The sequence below is a fragment of the Notothenia rossii genome (genome assembly GCF_949606895.1).
Source record: "Notothenia rossii genome assembly, chromosome: 5".
NCBI classification, from domain to species: domain Eukaryota; kingdom Metazoa; phylum Chordata; class Actinopteri; order Perciformes; family Nototheniidae; genus Notothenia; species Notothenia rossii.
Genome location: NC_136903.1, coordinates 78,578,932 through 78,603,774, shown reverse-complemented (window position 1 = coordinate 78,603,774; position 24,843 = coordinate 78,578,932). Strand labels below are relative to the sequence as shown.

Here is a 24,843-nt window from a genome sequence, read left to right as displayed (position 1 = left end):
GTCAGGTCTATGCTTTTGGAACTCTTTGGTTTTTGATTCCTCACTGCGTGAGCGCCTTCATTTTTTGTCCTCTGTTTTTTTTGTCATCTCGACTGGAGTTTTGGTGATAACCTTTTTGTTCATTTTTTGCTAAATCATGGAAAAATAAAGTATCTCACAATACTTTACCTCTGCATTTGGGTCCTACATACTAAGTACCTGGAATCGTAACAGTAGTTCACTAAACACATTAACCACATGTTTGGTGTTGAAACTGTCAGAAAAAGTGAAAGAATGGGAGATAAATATCCACAAATCTAGAAATTGCATTATATTTTGTGTGTGTTTGTGGTCCTCTTTCAGTTGAGACACTGTAGGATGCTCCCGGAAAAGACCAAACACTGGATGTCTTTCAGTCGCCAACATGTGTTTTCGAAACACTGATATTAACTGAGAAATCCTGCAGGACTCAAATGCCTCGTCGGGGGCAACGCTGCCTTTCCCGCAGCGTTACCCCCGGTCTGCACGTTGTTTCTCTTTCAGAAACACAGATGACTACTGTTTGTATGATGCGATCACGCTACAAACGGTGTCCACCAAAAGTCGAGTCCAGTGTCTATGGAGTGTCATTTTTATTTGTTATAGTTTGGGAAGATTGAAAATCGGTAGGGAAAGCCAGCTAAGTCGGTAGGCGGTAACATGTCAAAAGAGGTAGACTACCGCCCAAATCGGTAGGGTTGGCAGGTATGTTAATGTGATATGAAATCCGAAAAACATTTCGGAGTTTAGGATGGCGGAAGACACTACATTACCCAGAATCTTCAGCTATCGTTTGGGACTATAGTCTCTTTGCTTGAAAAACCCTGTGATTAATCTTCAAGCTCTGGGATTGGATGTGGGAGTGGCAGTGCAGTGCGCCAAGGTTACGCCGAGGTTATGCCGAGGTTACGCCGAGCGTCAAACAGCTCTTTGAAATGGAACGAAACCACGGGAGACTATCCAAAACTGGACTTGAAAGGGACCAAAAAAGAATCGGAGGTTGCTCTATACTGAGGGGGGGGGGGGGGGTGGTCACCAGACGTCGTTTGTGCCTCTTGGGATCTAAACGAAGGCCGATAAACCGCCTCTGCAGGCGACGAGTATGCAATAATCCGAGTGGCACAACAAAGTGAGCAGCCGCCATGAGACCCAGAGTCTGCATGATGGTCAAAGCTGTCTGCAAACTGCCCGAAGCAGGGATGCCTGTCTGCTTTCTGTCAGGGTGGCACGTAGTCTGCCTGCATCGAGCAAAACCCCCAGATATACCTGCTGGTGAGGTATGGGGCAGCTCTTCTTCCAATTGACCGCAAAACCCAACTTGGTTAGGTGTAGGATCAATTGGGCTGTGTGAAACATTGCGCGTTCCCTGGACCTGGCCATGACTATGAGGTCGTCTAGATAAAAGAACACCCTCATGCCATGGTCGCGCAGCGGCTGCCGCTGTGTGGCCACAAATTTGCCGAACGTGCGTGGGGATAGTGAGTAACCGAACAGTAGTCTGTTGTACTCGTAGGCTACCCCCTGGAAGGCGAAATGCAAATACTTTCTGTGCTTTGGATCAATTTCGATATGAAAGTAAGCGTCCTTCAGGTTCATGGCTGTGAACCAATCGGTCTGCATCAGCCCCAGTAACTGTTTTATAGTTAACATATGGAATTTTTTGCAGGCAATGTGCCGATTCAGGCTGCGAAGATCCAGAATGGGCCTGAATTCTCCTGCCTTCTTAGGAACCAGGAAGTACATGGAATAGCGGCTGAAGCGCTGCATGACCGAGGTGATCGATCCGAAGAGCCCAAGGAGATCATCACGGTCCTTCTTGTCGAGCGCCGTGAGTCCTAACCACACGTGGCGTGATCCCACTGTGGACAAAGACATCACACGGCCAGCTACGGCGGCTACACCATGGACCAGATTATTCATCTGTCCAATGCAGCGGTCCACATAATCGCTCCGGTCTTCCTGAGACCGGGAGGCGGGGGCTTCCTGCCGAGGTGTAATCAGCAAAATCCCTAACACGCCCAGATTATTGGCCGCTGCGGCCAGCTGTGCCCCGAGCCGGAATATCTTATCCAGAAATTCCAGTGTTTCACGGTCACAAGGCAGCGGGGGCAGGGGTCTTCTCCCCTCCACCTAACCTGCTGTCTGTGGGAGCAGATGGGCCGCCAGGCTCTCATCGAGGGGGGGGCACACCGGGACATGCTGTGTCCGTGCGGCCCTGCATCCTGAGTAAACCTGCCATGCCAGCCACCGGAGCCCTCGTCTTCAGAGGGTGCCGCCACGTCGCCTCCACACACTGCCAAATATCTGGCAATGGGGCGAAACAAAGGTCGGCTGGGCTGGCTAAACCGGGCCATAAAACCCCTGACGGAGGCGGCTCACCGGTTTGGGTGGTAGCGGAGGGGGAAGCGGAGACCCACACGCTCCGTCGCCATGGCCTTCACCAGCGGGAAATCCTGACAGGCAGACCTGCGCGGTGGACCCTCGTGGACGCCGGACCAGAAGCGCCCGACAACTCCCGACGCTCATCTTCTTCCTCCTTGACAAACGGGGCTGCCCGGCCCGTCGGAATGGCGAACACGAACGCCTCCTCCTCGGCCACCTCCTGGTCCTCCATTTCGACCACCTCAAGCTCCTCCTGCGCCTAGTTGGGCGAGACATAATGCACCTGGAAATGTTCCAGGCGATGTTGGCGTCTGAGCTGCGGGAGCGCACGACAGGCACTACAGGACGGAGAATGTTTGCTGCCCTCCACCGCGTGGTCAGGCCCCAAACACTCGAAGCACAGACGGTGGGGATCAGCGCCCGCAATTAAGCCAGGGCAAGTAGGGCAAGGCCGATGTTCAAGGAATGGTGAGTCCATATGCTTTCACTTATGCTATCTATCTTTTACCTTTAGCTTCAGTTGTTGTTGCTCGCTGAAGAGAAAAAGGATGACAGTCTGGAGGCGTAGTCACCTTATATACTGTGGGCCTGAGTGCACGCGCATTCAGGTAGGCTCGCCCCGATTGGCCGGCTACGTTTATGCAACTCAGTAGGTGAATTCACGCATACTATAGCATGATAGAGAGTAGTACCCATATAGTCCAGTAGAGGGCGGAGCCTGTGTGATAACTAATTTAACTCACCACCCGTCCAGGACGCCAGTTAACCCAAATCAAACGCACCCAAAACATCAGCTGATTAGGTGTCTAGCGAACATGCTACATGCTAAAATGCCGGTGGATCCTCCTGTTTTCACTGGTGACCTTATTTGGAGTGTGTAAGGCCTCTCTGCTGTTCTTGCGTGGAAACCCAGTGACAGGCTGAGTATTGTTAACTATGTTCGTTATTCTCGGGTCCAGGAGAGAAGCTTTAAAAAGGAGACTTATTGAATCTCTGAGAAGGTTCAATTGGGTACTTTAATTAAAAAAGGCGCGGCTATGTTACAAACAGGATATTGTTCAGTCAGAAAAACAGCTGTGATCTAGTCCTCGTGAGCGAAGAGAAGAGACCCGAGCTCCTCTTTTCCAGCTGTTTTATCTCCTCTGCTAGCTCCTCCCTGCGGGCCGACTGCCGCTGCTGAAGGCCGGCCCTTCACGTAATGTCCGTTGTTTCATTAAACAGAGGATTTAGACATTTATACATTCAATATACTTAAACACACCTCTTATCCTCATATTCTCTTTCATCACTTTTCATTTAACACATTCTAAACGCTGTAATCAATACTCTAAAAAATACAGAAAATACTTCACGGCATTTTGGTTTCCGGTCATTCCGGATGTTATCACATGCTACTCACGTCTGTAAACACTAACTTTATTCAAATAAACTGTACCTTCGTTTAATATTCAGCAATAATAATATCTCTACGTCTATATTTGTAGTGTTAAAATCAGTAGGTTCCGTTGTACATCACTCCATGTCATTTCGCTACTAAATTCACCTCTATAAGAAATGGTAAATTAGCCACATGCTAACTGCTAACCGGAGATGAAAGATTTTCAGAATAAAGCTTAACAGCTGGTTGTGCACAAGAATTTCTGGTTTTTCAGTATAAAACAGCATTTAATTTCGATTTTAATTTCTAACAGTCCCTCCTTACACACCTAAAAGGTGTGTATTTAATACTGAAATCAATGAGTTCTTCATCTGAACTTTGCATAGTACATAACTCATGTTACAAACATACAATCAAAATGGAATGGTTCAATAGCCTTAACTTTACAAAAATACAAAAAATACTTTGACTGTGCTCAAACATAAAAGTTTTCCCTTGTGCATAACTTCTAGTGTTTACATTCAATAACATTCTTCAAAATAGCAGCAATGGCTTGGTATCAGAACATTTCTTCCTCCCTCCTTTCACAGAAACCATTCTCATACCACGCTGAGTGTTAAGGCACTTGTTTTTACAAAGTGAAAAGAAACAAACCATTTTAGAATAGCAATGATTTATAAAACATGAGATCCACCATATTAGAATAGTATAAAGTAATAAAGAATAAAATAAAATATCTTGATAAAATAAAATATCTTGGATTGGCAAAATAAATTGATAAATAATAAAAAATACACTATCTTGGAATAGTGTGGGTTAAATTGAAAATAAAACTTACACTATCTTGGAATAGTGTAAAGTAAATTGAATATAACACTTACACTATCTTGGAATAGTGTAAATTGAAAATAACAATTACACTATCTTGGAATAGTGTAAAGTAAATTGAAAATAAAAATTGCACTATCTTGGAATAGTGTAAAGTAAATTGAAAATAAAAATAAAAATAGACTAGCTTGGCATTTTATTTTGCTCACTTCTTCAAATGATTTCATCATTTAAATAATTACCTCTACTGAACATTCATTGAACAATCTCATCTCTGAACATCCATATCAATAAACATCATTCAAACTAACTCATCATTTTCATCAACATCTGTATACGGGGGTGGATCGTCCTGTTCTGCTAGCATTGGAAATTGTCCCCCCATGTGATATTGACCACTAGCATATTCCCGGTTGAGGGCCCCATTAATCAGTCGGTTTGCACAAGCGCGGATGCAGGTTGAGAAACAACAACTACACAGTGCCAATATCACAATCACACTTGACACAGAGATCAGTCCGTTCAGTAAGAAAGCCTTGTACTTCCCCAGCCAACCATCTAAGAAACCCCCGAGGGGGTTCTTCTCTATCCCACTGTTGTCTGCTAACTCCATGCTCAAAGTCGTGAGTCCCTTCAGAGCCTTGGTTACTGATCCATCAGGTGAGGTATTGTTTGGGATGAAAGTACAACATAATGTTCCAAACATTTTGCATACACCCCCTTTTTCTGCCAATAACATATCTAGGGCCACTCTGTTCTGCAAAGACATCTGGCTGGTCTTGTCGAGTTGCTCACTTAGTCCCTTCATCGCGTCCCTGGAGTGATTTATGAACCTCTGCTGATTGTAGTAGATATAGTTAATCCAGTCCACATTCTTATTTACGGTGGGCCAAAGAAAAATGGATTCGAACCCTGCTAAAATCTGGTTTCTAGCTTTAAACTAATCTGGGACTCCCCTGGGCACCCCTATGCTGTCCATGTACACAGTGGAATCAAAACTCCCTCTAAAGACTGACCTTTTGGCTCTAGTTGCTTTGGGTTGGACTGCCATGTTTATCAGTTACGCGGCCGTCATTGGTACTGCATAAAAAGGCCTCACTAGCTGTACCAGAGCACAGGTCCCTGTCCAATCCTGTGGTAAAACTGAGTACAGGGTTTTAGTGCCACAATACCACCACACATCTGTTCTGGGATACTGCCTAATGGGCATAGCTATTTCTGGGAGAAAATCCTGCTTCGTTAAAATCGTTGTAGAATTGCACAACTTAAGAGTTCCTACTTCTATACCTTTTAGGCATTCCCTTGTGATGCAATCCTAAAGTCCCTCGTATGGCATGAAGTCAAGTGGAATGTCATTCATTTTTACCACTGGATACTTTTGTGCAATGTCTAAACAATCTGCTGGGGATTTTTGTCCATAGAGTTTGTACATACAGAGCTGTCCTCTTGGGTTATTGTGGGCATTAAATGGAAATGGCACTGTTCCCAAACTTGGTCGGGCAGCCGCCATCTTGCTCTAGTTAACAGAGTAAACAACCCAGTCTAACCAGGAATTTGTTTCCTCGTATCCTGTTTCTACTGCTATGACTTTCTGTATAGAGGTCGTACTCAGATAGGTGACCAGTGGATTGTTCACAGATTTAGCAGGGGGTATTTCTGGTTCTGGTTTAAAAAAGGATTCAGTATATTTTGGGGCGAGATCAGGGATTACATCAGCTGGTGGGTCAATTATTTTCACTAAAATTGATCCCATTGGGTCTTTTCCAGGAACTTCTATCCCCATCAGTAAATGGAATGCAGTGACGTCTCCCTTTTTCTTGAAATGGGGAGTGAGTGCGCTTTTAAAAGCAATTATTATTGGATTGTGTTTGCTCATATCTCCACTATGGCGACCTTTGGAAAAAGATAGCTGAGACCTAAACGCCAAACCAGGGGGATTGTTATTTCCTTCTGCCCTTGCACTCCAATATACCTTCTCTGAAACGGGACACCATGTATTATCATCTGGCCGTCCCCAGTCCTCCCTGAGGAGCTCAGGTGAGCTAAAGGACTCTTGAGTGTTTAGAACGGTTTTGTCACAAATTATTTAAAAGATTATTTCCGCGGTACACCTTCATATGATCATTATAGTTATACAAACAATAAGAGAATACATGAAAAACAGGTATGAAATACTATATGGCAGTAAAACAAGAATACAGTTTAGTGATTTGTAAAATATCCATAAAGAAAAAGAAAATCTGTTTACAGTTCTGTTTCATATGGGTGCTGAGAGAGGTATCCATAGATCTCTTCATGTTGCTCTCAAAGTGCACCAGATTAATGCTTTCAACTTCAATATTTAAAAAAAAATCTTCCCGGTTGAGCATCCCCCCAGGGCCCCCTAGAGGAGGTGAGGACCTAGAGGAGGTGAAGACCCCCCTGGAGGAGGTGAGATCCGCCCCCCACTCATAAAAAAATAGCACTTTACCCTTGCCTATATGCCATGAGCTGGTAGTGGAGCCTTCATTGTAACAGTCATTCAGATGCAATTAGCCTATATAAAAGGCCTCAAATTGGAAGCACAGTCTGTGCCGTCTTTTTCACTAAATTCTGCAATAGTTAGATCTCGCCTTTCACCTAGGCCGAGGTCGATGATCTTGGGCTTAAAAAGGTTGGTGACCACTGCTGTAGAGAGTGAAGTCTGGTTGGTCCAGTGGATCTGTTTCTAAATCGGATCTTATCTTGAGATCCTTTTGGGAGACGAACTGACAGTCATGGGGTGTGTGCTCTTCCGTGATCAGTCCTGTAGACATGTTTGTTAAACCACTTTGGTATGTTATGTGGTTTCAACAGACTGGTCTGAATCTTGATTTTCCTGATTGGGGAAAATGTGAATGCCTGTGAATTGATGAATGCTACTACCATACTTGCCAACCTTTACCTTTGCCAACCTTAGACCTCAGAAATCGGGAGCAATGCAAAATTGGGGGGGGGGGGGGGTGCTAGTGGATCGCCGGAGCTGTTAGATTAACATTAACATGCTTATTGTAGTTGTAAGTGCACTGCCTTGCGGCCTGTAGCACCGTCCTTGATGGAGCATATGTGTGGGCTGGACCTGTATTTTACAGGAAAGGAGTGAGCAGAGAGTAGAGTAGTTGTCGGTTCTTGTTCTGTTTTCTGTGAATATCTGCCTCACCCTCAGACTTTGAGTTGTGCGCGCTACTAAAGAGACGTGTTACCATGGAAACCAAACAATGATGTAGCTGTATTAAAGTCCGAGTGGAAATAGTCGTGTGTAAATCTGATTTTGTCAGAAATCGGGAGAAATGTGGGAGAAATATGACCCCAGGAGGAAACCGGGAGAGGGCAATGAAATCGGGAGTCTCCCGCGAAAATCGGGAGGGTTGACAAGTATGGCTACTACTCCATGGGCTGTGTTGACTTTCAATGGGTGGCACATTACCACATGTGCAGTTTTCTCAATGACTTTTGCTATTGCAGCTATGTGTCTTGCACATCCTGTCTGGCCTAGTTCTATATTGTCTAATTTTGAGCTATGGTACATGAGTACCTGTCTCACTCCCCCTTTTTTCTGAAACAGGACTCCATTGACTATTCCACCTGATTCAGAAACATCAAGGCAAATATCATCGTCATAATCCGGAGTGGAAAGGTGTGCCGCTTGACTCAGGGCTTGCTTCGTCTTCGTGAAAGCTTCTTCGGCCAACGTTGTCCACTCGAGAGTAGCTTTAAGATTTCATTTTCCTGCTTCTTCAATTATGTGTCTCAGTGGTTGTGTCAAGTCCACATAGTCAGGTATGTATGTCCTGCTGTAACCTGTCCGGCCCAGGAACGCAAGCATTTGTTGCACTGTTTTGGGCTTTGGTTGGGAGAGGATGGAAGACCGTTGTGCTGGTGTCAGAGTTAGACTGTTTGAGGAAATCATCCTTCCCAGGAATGTAACTGTTCTCCTTGCGATCTGTGTTTTTTCTTTCTTCACTTTATAGCCCACATTGGCCAGTAGGATTAGCAATTGTTGTGTCACAGCCAGACATGTTGCTGCATCTGGCCCGGCTAGAAGTAAATCATCAACATATTGTATCAAAGTTACTCCCCCCGGTGGTTGCAATGCACTGAGGTCTTGTTTCAAAGCACTGTTAAATAATCCTGGGCTATCCTTGTAACCCTGTGGCATCCGGTTCTAGGTGTATCGCTGTCTTTGGTAGGTAAAAGCAAATATATCCTGGACTTTTGGATCTAATGGTAAGCAAAAGAATGCATTAGCTAGATCTATCCCTGTGAAATATTTGTGACCTGGATTAAGATTTTGTAATGCTACATGTGGATCGGGAACAGGAATATTAGCAGTTTTAGTGACATTGTTGATTTCTCTCAGATCATGGACCATTCTCCATCCCTTGTTTCCAGCTTTTGGTACCGGCAAGATGGGAGTATTCCAATTTGAGCCGGTGTGTCTGATTACTCCAGCTTGCAACAATCCTTGAATGGTGCTTCCTATTCCATCTATTTGTTCTTGCTTCAATTTGTATTGCGGGCGCCAACATGGTTTTTAATTTTCCACCAGCTCCACTGAGACTTCATGATTTACTAATCCAACATCATAGTCTCCAGTGGTCCAAAGATGTGTAGGCACCTGCATCAGCATTTCTTCTGTGTCCGGATGGTTTGTGTGTTCTCGGCCATGATCTCTGTCCAATTCTTGCTTCTCCAATAGCCCTTGTTCCTGGCTCTTGTTTCCAATCCTCCACATCGTCTGGTCTGTTGATCTCCACAAAAAAGGTGATTTTGTCGCCAACCATTCTGTGTTCAATGCAGTCTTTATCATTGGACCCAATGATCTGGACTCAGCTCCTATAGTCATGGCGAGTGTGACATGAGGAACAGCTTCTTCAGATAAATTGTACCATTGTTTTTGTTCTGGTGTGAGTTTTACCGCTGCTGCTACACCCTGCGGTCCTACGTAGATGTCTGCTACAGTCAAATCTTCCATCTTTCCCTCTTTATCTTCCATCCATGCGTCTTGATATTCTTCATCTGGTCGCCTTAGATAATTGTACGTACAATGTAGAGGATCTTGTGGGGGCCCATAGGGTCCCAGTGTATTTATCCATGGCTTCCAGGCCATGTACGTTCTTTGGACATGAGGAGTGTCGATTTCAGTGTTGATCAGGCGGCTCCAGTACACAGTGGTTGTGTCATTTTCTTCGTCGTTTTCTGGATTTGCTGCCATCATCATGATTCTCTGTTGTCCGTCGTACGTCTGGTAGAGTGGTATCTGGCCTGGAAATTGGACAATTAGCCCATCTGGTGTGCATAGAATTCTCGCTCCTGATTTTACGAGGAGGTCTCTTCCCATCAGATTTATGGGACAGTTTGGGGCATAGAGGAAAGGATGTTACAGGAGTTGCTTTTCAATTTTTGTAACCAATGGTAATGTATATCTCTGTACATCAATTTTTCCCGAGTATCCAACTGTTTTGAGGGTGTGATTTGAGAGTGGTGGTGGCTTTCCCTTTAATCTTGTCAAACAGGAAGCTTTGGCTCCTGTGTTTACCCTCATTTCCACCTTCTCTCCCTCACTCTCACAGGTGACCATTGGTTCATCTTGGGCTGGAATTGCGTCACCTGTGATTGGATCCTCTGGGCCCCCTCATACGTATGGACAACTCCAAGCTGTCAGAGGCATTTGGTTCATGTTTGGCACCCCTACTCCTCGTGGTTGTCCCTGGAATCCTCCTCTGCCACCACTGGGTCCTCCCCTCTGTTGATACTGCGTAGGCATGTAGATGGGTGCTTGTGGCTGTAGTTGGACAGGAGCATACACAGGTGGTTGCTGTACTTGGGGATAATACTGCTGCGTCTGGGTCTGCTGAAATTGTGTAGGATCGCATTCTAGTGCTTGTGGTGGGTTTTGCATTTGTTGATGCGGACACTCTCTGGACCAATGGTCCAGCTGACCTCATATGTAACATCCCAACTTCCGGAAACCCTTTCCTCTGCCTTTTCCTCGGAAACCTCCTCTGCCTCCTTGTTGGTTCTGCATCTGATTTCCTGGCGCTATCTGAGTTTGAACTGTTGGAGGCGTCTGTCCTGCGTTTTCTGTTAGTATTACCATTTCTGTCACAGCCAGCATCTGCCTTGTCATTTCCTTACTTCTATTAGCTTCGGTATCTCTCTCAGCCACCTGCATTTCCAAAAGTCTTTTTTCCAGTTTTTTTGTTTCTTCATGATCTTCCACCTTTATTTCCTGGTATTTGATGTCGTGTTGAATGAGATTTAATCTCCATTCTTCTGGGAGTTTAGCTTCCAATCCCACCACATCTCCCAGGCGTGCCTGCACTGATTTGGGAAGGGCTTTGATGACTGCGTTCTTCCACAGCATTGTGACAGCCGGCGAAGTGTCATGTCGTTCTCCAGTGCAGTCCTCCCACACTCCTTCACATCTCTTCAGGAAGGCATGCATGTCTTCCCCAGGCTCTTTTCTCAGGCTGTTGAGGGCATGTAAACTGCGTGTTGTTGGGTAAATGTGACGAATGGCAGCCCAATAGCTCGACCTGATTTTGTTGAACGAGGTATCATCTGGAGAGTTGGTGCATTTGGCCTTTGAATCCACTGCTCTTGCCTCTAGTCTTCCTTCTATCCGTCCAAGCAATGCCCTGTCTCCCAAGCACAGGTGGTCTTGGACAGTGTATTTCTCCAGACCATTCACCTTCTGACCTCCCTGGGTGAGTGGAGGTAGTTTTGCCACTAATGATTCCATGTCCCTATGAATCCATGGTTGGTAGTCAAATCCTCTTCCGGCCGCTATCAATGGCATGGAGGTATGTGCACCAGTCTTGGTTCTTCGAGATGTCTTGTTTTTTTTAGTTTTGGGGCATGTCCCAGGGTAATGTTGCTCGTTTTCGTCGCTACTAGTATTCTCAGTAGGAGATGCAAAACTGCGTTGTTGATTTGATTGTTCATGGTATGGGGAGTGTACACTGGTTTCCGACTGTGCACCGTCGTCTGTCACGGTTTGTGAAACAAGCAGGACCCAAATGCAGATATAAACTGAACTTCCTTTATTTCAAGGCTATGAGATATATGTACAATGACAAAAACAGAACACTCACCGCAGAACTAGTCAGGGAACAAGACGAACCGACCAAGACAGACAGACAACCCAGAACTTAAATACACACAAGACTAATCACACAACAAGACACAGGTGAGGAGGGAGGAGAAAACACAGGGGCCCAGGTGAACATAATCAGACAATTAGACACACCAGGGAAACTAATGACAAGAGGAAAACACAGGGAAAAGGACCAGACAATAACCCAAAGGAAAACATGACATGGAAAACAGCAAAAACACCCAAACCTACAAAACTATAAACGTGACATAACATGAGAATCGTGACATAACCCCCCCCTCAAGGGACGGATTCCAGACGTCCCAAAAAAACAAAAATCCAGCAGGGTGGGTGGAGGGGGTCTGGAGGACGGGTCTCGGGCGGACGGCCCGGGGGCAAGGCAGAGTCAAAAAAAGGGGAATTCGGGCGGACGGCCCGGGGGCAAGGCAGAGTTCAAAAAGGGGAATTCGGGCGGACGGCCCGGGGGCAAGGCAGAGTCCGAGGAGGGGTGAAGACCAGACAGCTCCGGAGGCCAGTCAGGAGCCGGTGTCGGCAAGATCCCCCATGGAAGAGGACACAGGACCGGCAGGACCCCCGGCAGGAGAGCAGTCGGTGGAATCCCCAACGCGACAGGACATGGAGTTGGCAGGACCCCCAGCGGAAGAGTAGTCGGCGGGACCTCCAACGTGACAAGACATAGAGTTGGCAGGACCCCCGGCAGAAGAGTAGTCTGCGGGACCTCCAACGGCACAGGACATAGAGTTGGCAGGACCCCCAGCGGAAGAGTAGTCGGCGGGACCTCCAACGGGACCAGACATGGAGTTGGCAGGACCCCCGGCAGAAGAGTAGTCTGCGGGACCTCCAACGGCACAGGACATGGGGTTGGCCGGACCCCCGGCAGAAGAGCAGTCTGCGGGACCTCCAACGGCTCAGGACATGGGGTTGGCAGGACCCCCGGCAGAAGAGTAGTCTGCGGGACCTCCAACGTGACAAGACATGGAGTTGGCAGGACCCCCGGCAGAAGAGTAATCTGCGGGACCTCTAACGGCACAGGACATGGAGTTGGCAGGACCCCCAGCGGAAGAGTAGTCGGCGGGACCTCCAACGTGACAAGACATGGAGTTGGCAGGACCCCCGGCAGAAGAGTAGTCTGCGGGACCTCCAACGGCACAGGACATGGGGTTGGCCGGACCCCCGGCAGAAGAGCAGTCTGCGGGACCTCCAACGGCTCAGGACATGGGGTTGGCAGGACCCCCGGCAGAAGAGTAGTCTGCGGGACCTCCAACGGGACCAGACATGGAGTTGGCAGGACCCCCGGCAGAAGAGTAGTCTGCGGGACCTCCAACGTGACAAGACATGGAGTTGGCAGGACCCCCGGCAGAAGAGTAGTCTGCGGGACCTCCAACGGCACAGGACATGGAGTTGGCAGGACCCCCAGCGGAAGAGTAGTCGGCGGGACCTCCAACGTGACAAGACATGGAGTTGGCAGGACCTCCGGCAGAAGAGTAGTCTGCGGGACCTCCAACGGCATAGGACATGGGGTTGGCAGGACCCTCGGCAGAAGAGCAGTCTGCGGGACCTCCAACGGGACACGACATAGAGTTGGCAGGCCCCCCGGCAGAAGAGTAGTCTACGGGACTTCCAACGGCACAGGACATGCGGTTGGCAGGACCCCCGGCAGAAGAGCAGTCTGCGGGACCTCCAACGGCTCAGGACATGGGGTTGGCAGGACCCCCGGCAGAAGAGTAGTCTGCGAGACCTCCAACGGGACCAGACATGGAGTTGGCAGGACCCCCGGCAGAAGAGTAGTCTGCGGGACCTCCAACGTGACAAGACATGGAGTTGGCAGGACCCCCGGCAGAAGAGTAGTCTGCGGGACCTCCAACGGCACAGGACATGGGGTTGGCAGGACCACCGGCAGAAAGGCAGTCTGCGGGACCTCCAACGACACTTGAGTGGGTTGGTTCGCCAACAGAACACGGGGAGCTGGCGTCGGAACGACAGCCATCAGGACACGGGGAGCTGGCGTCGGACGGACAGCCAACCGGAGACGAGGTGCTGGAGTCGGCCGGTACGCCGACAGGACTCGGGGAGCTGGCGTCGGACGGACAGCCAACCGGAGACGAGGTGCTGGAGTCGGCCAGTACGCCGACAGGACTCGGGGAGCTGGCGTCGGACAGACAGCCAACCGGACACGGGGAGCTGGCGTCGGACGGACAGCCAACCGGAGACGAGGTGCTGGAGTTGGCCGGTACGCCGACAGGACTCGGGGAGCTGGCGTCGGACGGACAGCCAACCGGAGACAAGGTGCTGGAGTCGGCCGGTACGCCGACAGGACTCGGGGAGCTGGCGTCGGCCGATGAGTCAGCAGGTGACGAGGAGCCGGAGTCGGGACCATGGTTACTGGAGCCGGCAATGAAGCCGGGACCATGGCTGTAAGGTCCGGTTCTGGAGCCGGAAACATGGCTGTAAGGTTCGGTTCTGGAGCCGGAAACATGGCTGTAAGGGCCGGCACTGGACCCAGAAACATGGCTGTAAGGTCCGGCTCTGGAGCCGGAAACATGTCTATAAGGTCCGGTTCTGGAGCCGGAAACATGGCTGTAAGGTCCGGTTCTGGGGCCGGAAACATGGCTGTAAGGTCCGGTTCTGGAGCCGGAAACATGGCTGTAAGGTCCGGTTCTGGAGCCGGAACCATGGCTCTTGGGGCTTGAGCTGCTAGCTTGGCCTTGCGACTCCTCCTCTTAGCAGCCGCCTGAATACTCCGTGGACCTCCATAAGCCAGACGAGTTCCAGAATATGACTCCTGGACAGGAGCAGGAACTGGGGCAGAAGCATGGGTTGACTGCAGACGGAACCCACCGAGGCGTATGGTGCCAGGTTGGGAATTGGGAGGCCGGGAGCTAGCAAGCCTGGGGCTAGCAGGCCGGGAATCACAGACAGGGAGGATCTTTGAAATCCAGCCAGGTAAGAACTTCACCATACCTGGTTTCTCTCTAGCCATCTGGCGCGCCTCCGACAACACAGCCTCCCGCTGCTGAACTCCGGGTGCTCTCTTCCATCTATCCGAGCAGTTAGCCAAAAAAAAGGAAAAATGTAATAATTCCGACTCTAACGGATCTGCTGGGCCCATTTCTTGGTCGGTTCGTACTGTCACGGTTTGTGAAACAAGCAGGACCCAAATGCAGATATAAACTGAACTTCCTTTATTTCAAGGCTATGAGATATATGTACAATGACAAAAACAGAACACTCACCGCACAACTAGTCTGGGAACAAGACGAACCGACCAAGACAGACAGACAACCCAGAACTTAAATACACACAAGACTAATCACACAACAAGACACAGGTGAGGAGGGAGGAGAAAACACAGGGGCCCAGGTGAACATAATCAGACAATTAGACACACCAGGGAAACTAATGACAAGAGGAAAACACAGGGAAAAGGACCAGACAATAACCCAAAGGAAAACATGACATGGAAAACAGCAAAAACACCCAAACCTACAAAACTATAAAGGTGACATAACATGAGAATCGTGACATCGTCATCATCATTTCCCTTTCCATTGGAATTGTCAGGAGAGTAGTTTGTTCGGCGTGTTGTTTGTGATTGTCCCCATTTTTTTTTTTCTTTTTTTTTTTTCTTCCTTTTCTTTGTCCTGTCTATGTTTTCCTGCCATCATCTCCTGGAATCTTTCCTCTTCTTGTCTTCTTTGTTTGTTTTGTTTTTCTGCCATCATCTCCTGGAATCTTTCCTCTTCTTGTCTCCTTTGTGTCTGACTTTCTTGGTAATCATCTTCCATCCTTCTTCTTTCTGTCATCCTGTTATCATACACCTCCTCTGCCTTTTGTCTTTCTTCTGCCTCCGCAACTTGTTTGTGTTCTTGATGCTTTCCGAACTTTTCCTGCGCATCCATTCCTGTTTTTATTGGTAGTAGCAGAGAGAAAATCGGCGTGTCCGAACCTGCCATTGATGATGTCTCAGCACCGGGAGGTTTGTTGTTGGGCTTGAATGACATAGGTGTTCGTAATGTGTTTTTCTGAACTTGATGCTCTCTAGTCATGTCCTTCAATTCTTGCATTTCGTGTTCGAAAATCTCCCGCAGCTGGTCAGATTTACTGTGTAGCATTCTTACTTCATAGTCCAATTCTTTGACACTTCTTTCTGTGGGGACTTCGTCCAACTTCAATATTCCTCCTGAAACATTAAAAGTTGGGGCTTGTATTGAGGTTTGAGAGACAAGGTCTGCTTTTGTCATGTAAGGAGGAGGTTTTTCAGGCAGGTTTGGATAGAGTTCTGGAGTTTGGATTACTGGAGCCTCTTCCTTTTTTCCCGTTGTGTCTTCTTTCGCTAGCGAATTTGCTTCTTGGGCGACGCACATGTTTGCCATCCCACTAACAGAATACTTTAAATGGAGCATCATACTTGTAACTTGTGCTTTCCTTGTCTCCGCTTTGTTCATAGCAATCTTTTGAAGGTCCATACCAAGAAGGGTTGTCCGGCTTTGATCCATGCTTGTTGTTCTCGCAGGTATTCTCCATTTTCATGATCAATTACAGCTTTTCTATGGGTTTTCGTTGGTGCTGGTTGATCATCGGCTGGATACAGTCGTCTCGTTTACCATTGTTCCAACAGTTTCTCCATTCGGTTCCATGTCTTTTGTCCAAGATTTGGAGCTGTTATAGCATCTGATCTGATTTTTATCCTTCCCTTGATATCTGCAGTTGAGCCTGGCTCTGCGTCTGGTCTCAACTTGGTTTGTTTTGGTGACATGTTCTCTAACTATTTATTAAGTTATCAAAGATGAAGCACTAATCCTCTAACTAGCACCTTCGTTGCTGTTCGTCCGAACTTTAAATCTGGGTTGCTTTTTTTTCCTTCTTTTTTTAGATGCTCAAGGTTTTTTTTTGTTGGTTTTTTCAAAAAAAGTTTTAAGTTTTTTGTAAAATATTAATAAAGTAAATTAAAATATAAAAATAATGCACATTTTAAAATATGAAATGTTGAAAATAAAAATTGTACAGTGTATGGTTTTGACTTTGAAATATGAAAATAGAAATCTTGTGAAAATCGAAATCTACTGTGTACAGTGCATACCGAAGTGTATGAAATTATGCTAATGTCACACTTGTGTTAGCTTCAATAAATTGCTGTTTGAATATTCTACAGTCTAGGTTATGGTATTTATGTAAAGTTTCTCATCTTATAATTAGAAACCACTTTGCAATTCTATTCTGGCGATACCTGTGTTTGTTTATAAACTTTAGAATTAAACTTCAGAATGTTAATATATCTTTCCCTAAGTAGGTGTTCCCTCTATCTGTGTAATAATTCTGTATTACCAGCAGAGTGCACTGTTGTAATTTCCAGCTCAATCCACTAGGGAATAGCTGTTGCAAAACTGACTTCTTTTAACAAGAAGAATGGTATTTTCCTTCTTAAAATGGTAAGAAAATTACACTATGGTTAAACAACACAGCACATAACCACCAAAACACATTTGCAAAGAGGAATATTTCAAAAACCGCCAAAACACATTTGCAAAGAGGAATATTCAAAAAACCGCCAAAACACATTTGCAAAGAGGATTATTTCAAAAACCACCAAAACACATTTGCCAGCAGAATTACTTCAAAAATCAGCCAATACACTTTTGCCAGCAGAAATACTTCAAAAATCAGTTTGGAGTTTTTTGAAAATACAACAATCCTTCCCTTTAATATCCAAAACCTGATTCAGCCTTCTAGTTCCAACTGTGACAAGAAGTATGATTTGTTCTTCACAAGATGGAGGTCAGGAAAATGCCTCGTTAGAGTGAAACCAGCTGCATAAGAACAAACAAAGGAGTGCTTTGAATTTGCATTTCACGAAATGTCGATTGCCCTGTGTCTGTTTGTCAATATGTGGTGAAAACAAAATGGCAACTGATTTTCCAACTCACCACGTGGCTCTCACAGGGGAGTTTTGAATAATGGCGGGGTGATATTTACTCTAACACTTCTATGTATTTTACAATAAAAAAATGAGCCTTAAACCCTTTACGTTATAGGCCATAAACCGAATCACGTAATATTTGACTTAGGGTCACTATATACAGAGTAAGACGCTAATCAAACACAATTAGGAGAATACCGTCTATCTAACGCACGAATGTCGCATTTCTCGTCGTAATCCACTCGGAATGTTTGGTTGTAAATAGAACAGAATAAACACTGATAAAGCATTAAACTTTACTCAGGCCTATTACAAGGACTTTTTAGAACAGCCTTAAACTGTTGCTCAGCCTTAAACTGACTCGCGATGTCTCCTTTATTCTAACAGCCTTAAACTGTTTAATGACCTTAAATCATTTACGTTATAGGCCTTAGCACTAGAACCGCCAGAGGTCGCTGTATACCTAAAACCGCCAACGGGTAAAATTTACCTGCTATTGATTTGCAAGGTACAATGTTATTTTATTTATCATACAGAACAATGAGTTTTGATCGCACAGGGATGACATTTATACCAATAGAATCTGTGGACTCTCAGCTTTTCAGATGACATAGTTTGTGCAGATAGCATGAAGTATAAAATATCGCTACAAGTGCTGATTTAAACGCTTGGTGTTAGACTTGTGTTTTGTTTAGGTACAAATCTCTCAATCTCTCTCTATCTATCTATAGCTATCTATCGATCCATCTGTAATGTTCTGTTCTATGGACATATAATTGTCTACATAAACAGACTACGCGGACTACTTCTCTCATTCCGAGTGTCCATCTTTATTCAACTGGCACGTAACCTGCACACATGCATTACGTCCTCAACGTGAGCTCAGTCATCCAAGATCTTGTATTCTCCAAGATGTTACACTATCTATAACTATATATCTATCTCTCTCTTTCTCTATCTATCAATATATCTATCTCTCTCTCTCTATCTATCTCTCTATCTATAAGGAACCGCAGTAGACAAAAGGCGTTGCTATAGCAACACGTCATGTTTACGCTGCATTTTCTATGAGGTAAACATTACCCGCTGGCGGATATGGGTATAAATGGCAATTTATTTGGCGATTTTTTTCAATCTGACTTCCTATTGACAATTTTTAACAACAGACTGTGCTATATAACACACTTTCAGGAAAAGTCACGGACTGTGAGACTTTAATATGTTATGGGAAAAAAGTTACATACAATAAAAAAACAGCAGCGGGTAACATTTACCCGTTGGCGGTTCTAGTGTTAAACCTAAAAACGTAAGAAGAGACACCTCCGTGAAGTATGAGAAGTATGATCAGCCTTAAACTGAGTACACACACAATTACAAAACACACACAAATTAATAACATGCAGGGTTAATAGAACAAAATAAATTGAACTCACCCTGCCTGTAACAAAGCAACGCCACATGTTGTTGGATACCAATGTTTATCAATTTGGGCTTGTTTTAACTTAAATTGCACAGCTATTTTCAGGATCCGCTGGCCGCCGTCAAACACACAGAACTAACATTGTCCAACATAAACTATTGAAGAATTCGATTTAACAGGTTTCTCCTTACCTAGTCCATTCGAGCTCTCTGTGTGTCGAACGGATGCCAGCGGCTCCGGCCAACAGCCGGCTGTAGTCTCTCCCGGTTGAGCGAGGATCACGTCAGGGTCACCAATTGTTAACTATGTTCATTATTCTCGCGTCCAGGAGAGAAGCTTTAAAAAGGAGACTTATTGAGTCTCTGAGAAGGTTCAATTGGGTACTTCAATTAAAAAAGGCGCGGGTATGTTACAAACAGGATATTGTTCAGTCAGAAAAAGAGCTGTGATCTGGTCCTCGTGAGCGAAGAGAAGAGACCCGAGCTCCTCTTTTCCAGCTGTTTTATCTCCTCTGCTGGCTCCTCCCTGCGGGCCGGCTGCTGCTGCTGAAGGCCGGCCCTTCACGTAATGTCCGTTGTTTCATTAAACAGAGGATTTAGACATTTCTACATTCAATATTCTTAAACACACCTCTTCTCCTCATATTCTCTTTCATCACTTTTCATTTAACACATTCTAAACGCTGTAATCAATACTCTAAAAAATACAGAAAATACTTCAAGGCATTTTGGTTTCCGGTCATTCCGGATGTTATCACATGCTAGATGCTACTCACGTTTGTAAACACTAACTTTATTCAAATAAACTGTACCTTCGTTTAATATTCAGCAATAATAATATCTCTACGTCTATAGTTGTAGTGTTAAAATCAGTAGGTTCCGGTGTACATCACTCCATGTCATTTCGCTACTAAATTCACCTCTATAAGAAATGGTAAATTAGCCACATGCTAACTGCTAATCGGAGATGAAAGATTTTCAGAATAAAGCTTAACAGCTGGTTGTGCACAAGAATTTCTGGTTTTTCAGTATAAAACAGCCTTTAAACTGCCGGCATGTTTAAACTACATTATACCATCAAAACATTGATTTTAATTTCTAACAGTATTCAGGTTGATGGGACTGGTCTGAATGCAGAAGCAGAGGTGTTGGTCCTGGATCAGATTGTGGAGGACTTCGTGGTGCTCAAGACTCTCAGACTGACGCTCAGAGAGGTGAGTAAAATAACAGACTCCTATATTGTAACTCACTGTACAGAGAGTTTACATTCTTATAGTTGTACCAGTATTATTCTGCTGTTGATTCAATAAGAAATGTCATTCATTTAGCAGCATAATAATAGTGATTGCACTTTGGTGTCTTTTAGATGTTTTTTTTTTTTCATCTGTCTTTTTTTGTTAAATATAAGTGAGTCCCTGCAAGGCAGTAACATATTTGTCATTGATAATTACTTGTATTCACAGGCTGCAAAGTGCCCTCTGTAGAACATTGAATCATTTATTGTTGGTTTGGACATATGATTTCCTGATTACATTGACTTTTATTTCAATTAAAAAAACAGATATAATATAATTGTATTATTTCTTTTAGCAAAGGTTTTCTTTATGGTCAGTTATTTTTGCACAATGTAATATTTTAGTACTCTTTCTTTTCCCCCCGGTTTTAGTATCCACTTGTACAAGAAACCTCAAGGGTAATGGCTTATAGCCCTCAATGACTTCCTATTGCTTTGGTAGGCCTTAGTCACGTAATTTGGCTGTGTTAATAAACAAGGTTCTTGGTTCAATGGGAAAACAAGCTGAGCAAATTAGTACTGATTAATTAGCCATTATCAAAATGAATTAAAATGTCAATTTTATGAGTTTAACTGTTTTTACAGGGCCTCGGTTGAGTCATCGGGCCAAAATACAGGCATAAAGAGGCAGCCAAACCGGAGCAATGGTCCCTGCTGGAGCCAACGTTTGGGCAGTGCTTTATTGTCGTACTGCCAGCCTTGGGGATCTGGCATGTCCCACCCACACAGATGAAAGCCAACTCTTAAGTGGCAGTGTCTGCTCTGTATGCACCTCCCCTGTCTGACACAGGAGCTTTACACTGTGATGGTGCTGATTCGTGTGTGTGTTTGCTAACATGGGATTCATTTAGCATTGTCAGGAGTTATATATTCCCATTTTCAATCCTTCGTTTTTAATTGTTTGCCTTTCTCTCACTTTATTCTGAATTCACAAGCAGCTGGGATAGATAAAGCATTTTAATGCAACTGATTTTTGCTTTTGCTTTTCAACTTGCCTGCCTTTAAGTTGAGGCAAGGATAAAGTGTGTTTAGAATGTACCTGCACTGTCTCTTCCCTCCAGGTCCTCCGGTGTGTCTTTCATTCAATGGTCAAGGCCTGCTTTTTAACATTTGTAAACCAAAATATAAAGGCTATAACTGTCACTTGTAAGTACAGAAATCTCTTCTTTTGTTCATTTCTCAGTTTGTTTGAGGCTCTGAAACTGAAGCAACTAACCCTCAGGCGGTCTTTGCATCAACTTCTGCAGGAAGTGACCCAAACTCACCCGAGATCAGTACCTCAGATTGATCAGGTAATGCCTGCTGCACTGCAGCTATGCAGAGCCATTAAATCAAATGACTTTACACTGCCTTAGAGTGAGATCTTTCAGGCGATTCATCAGTGATTCATTATCCAACGGATGCTCTCACAGCAGAGGGATCTAGTTTGCTAGATTAATCTATCTGTCATCGTGGTATAAGGAAGATATATGGGCATTGTTCAACAGAGCAGGGATGAAGTAAGGGAACGGATTTGTATTAGCACTGGACATGGACATTTGTTATAAGAACATAACTCCAGGATCATATTGGGAGTTAGGGGCTGCTGTTTTTTCCGTTCTATAATGAGATATTTTTGCAAACTTCCTCGCTTTTCAAAGCACCCCTACTATAGCAAAGCTCCAGCTGCTGCAGAATGACTTTCCTGGTCTCGTTTCTCTCACACTAACTGACGTCAAAGCGCATATCAGATGGTCTAGGATACTTTTTGAGGCTCACACATGCAAATGGTCATCTATCCTCCTCCACCCACTCTCCCTACTCAGGCCTACCGCCCTGCCGCTTCTGCTGCTTCCGTGAGACCGAAGCAGAAACAAATGTCTCAGGCCTGCCAACTCTTGTGTGGTACTTGTGTATGTGTTAGTGTGTGCGCGTGTGAGTGTGTATTCCATGGGAGCACACTGGGCTGTGGTTCCCTCAGTAGTCCTGCAGCGGCAGTAACTCAATACAGTACACACACATTTTTGTTGCTGATCCAAGCTTCTCTGCTTGCCACGATTTTTGGTTCAGTTGAACTTGTTGTAAAACACTGCCGTGCACTGTTAAATAGGAGAACATGTAATCAGCATCTAATGAACACAGTGTGCCCTGTTATGAAAGATGGTTATATGCACTTTAATGAAGTGGATTTGTTGCTGCAGACTTTGATTTAGCATTTGTATGGCTCCAAGTCATATTTCAATGCAATATTTGTTCTCAGGGTTTCAGAAAAGCAGTACTGAAAATATTATCTGAACTCCTAGTCTTCTCAACTATTATGGATACTATACTATTACAAAAATTATAGTAAATACATTTCGATGCCAATGTAACTCTTGCAATAATAGTTCTTTCTTTCTTTCTTTTTTCTGTGTCTCTGCCCCCCACCCATTTATTTGCCTCTAATGTAGGAAGAAAAGATGTTTCTTTGTAATAAGGAGCCACTGGCACTAGTTCCACTGACTCACACAGCTGCACCAATAGAGCTCTCCTCCCTCTGATTTACAGCCAGTGGTGGTATTATAGGTTTCTAGTTGTTTTCCAAAGTTATTTACTGGCTCTTTCAATCCATCTGCCTGTGTTTCTGCAGTTTGTGCAGAGATTTTTGTACTGTTCTACCTTTGACATTTAGTAAAACAAAACCTGATGTGACAAGATATTTTGCAATTATCAACTGTTGGTGATAACTTTGTTCAACGAACACTGGTTGAAAGAAAATAATAGTTTCAAAACCCCAGTGTTAAGTTGGTTATGTTGAATAAAAAAACAAAAACTTCAAGGGTGGATATTCAATGAATTCTGCTACACAGCTCAGACTACATTTGTATGTTTTAATGGACAATTAAGTTATGGCCCAACGTCTTTAAATAACTGTGGTTAATATGCTGCGCATGAGCAAGTGAGCCTAAATGTTGATGGGGAATGTGAAGGTGTCGAGGTCTATTTGAACACATGTTTTTGCGGAATAAAAGCTGAAATATGTTGCGTCTCTATATGTGAAACTATTGTATCTGACCGTGTATTTGAATCCATGTTGTGTTTAGTGTTTGAAGATGATCTGTTTATATATGATTCAGACTTGACAAAAATTAACTTTGAATCTTTTATATTATTCAATACTTAACCAACTTTTAAAGGACTCTACGTGCCTGACTTTGTGCAGGCACATGCAGAAACAGATAATGGTCTCCCTCAGAGAAAAAAGATTTTGCTACGTGATTTAGGTTAGATTGAAACAGTCCATTTTATGCTTCATTGCTCCTTATGAAGATTTACGAACTGTACACCTCAGAAGAATGTCCTCCCTCTCTGCAGATTCTTTCTGGTTGGTTGATTGTGAAAGACTTAAACTGTATTTTAGAAAGAGAACTTTTTTTGACAGAATTCATTTGTAGAGCTTGAAAGGAGACAAAGCGTTTGGTACACAAAGTCAGACTTGTGAGTCATGAGTTTTGTGAAATATTTATTTTCTGTAAAACATGTTGTTTCATCTTAGCATCTTGGAGTGGCATTTTAATGCGCATGACACTAAAATAATTAATCAAATAAATCACGAGTGTGCTTAAGCACTAATTATTCTATTTGAAGACACATTGTTTGAGACCTGATAGGTGAAAAAACAAGGTTTTTGAAACAATTGATAGATACATGTATGCAGTGTAACTTAGTGTCTCCATAATTACCATAATTGTTATTCATAATCATCACAAATTACAATGCCAAAGCGTTGATATGAAAGGCACTGATTTAAATGGATTGCAAAAGATGCAAAATAGTTGAAATTATCCCCGAGGACACTTAAATCAATAATCCCTATAGATGTAGCCACACTTGAAGGTTACATACTCGTCGCCTCATACAATGGTCACATCAAAAAGTAACAGGCATATTGTATGACTTCTTGTGTCTGCATTCCTTTGACCCAAAATTAATAATAAATGGAGTATTTCCATAGGTGTCTTTGTGACTTCAGTGGAGGAGGGTAGAGCTGTGTTTGGTGGGAGCCAAGGGCGAGCGACTTGTCATGTCAGGGGTATTAATTTATGATTTCCATCCCAGCTTCTGACCTCTTCACCTCCATTAGAATGCAGCCTTTGTAATTTCATGGTTAATATTCAATAGCCACTTGTCCCCTGTGCCCGCTTTGTGCATGTGAAATTTCTGGAGGGGGTGTACATCATTTTTTATTTTAGTTTGTGTGTTTGCAAATGTGTGCTTATGGAAAAGGAAACGAGGGTCGACTCCAGCATGGCTTCCTGCAAAACAGTTGCAGATGTCCAGATATGTCCTCAGTGTCTCCAAGGGCTTGAGTTGCCTCTCTGTCTAACCTGAGTCATTTGAACCCCCTCCGCAATACACAATTTGTATCTTCATGAAGGATGGCACACACAAACACACAGTGGATGAATCCTTTACTGGACTTTGCCTGGGACCCAGATTCTGACCCTCCT

General features: G+C 44.5%; 1 long non-coding RNA gene across 1 annotated transcript; it reads left to right on the top strand.

Annotated features, from left to right (window-relative positions):
• LOC307041645 lies at positions 1-23,240 on the top strand. Its single transcript, XR_013808836.1, has 3 exons — positions 1-103; positions 20,186-20,294; positions 20,960-23,240. It is a non-coding gene; the product is annotated as an uncharacterized lncRNA (long non-coding RNA).
• The last annotated feature ends 1,603 nt before the right edge of the window (positions 23,241-24,843 follow it).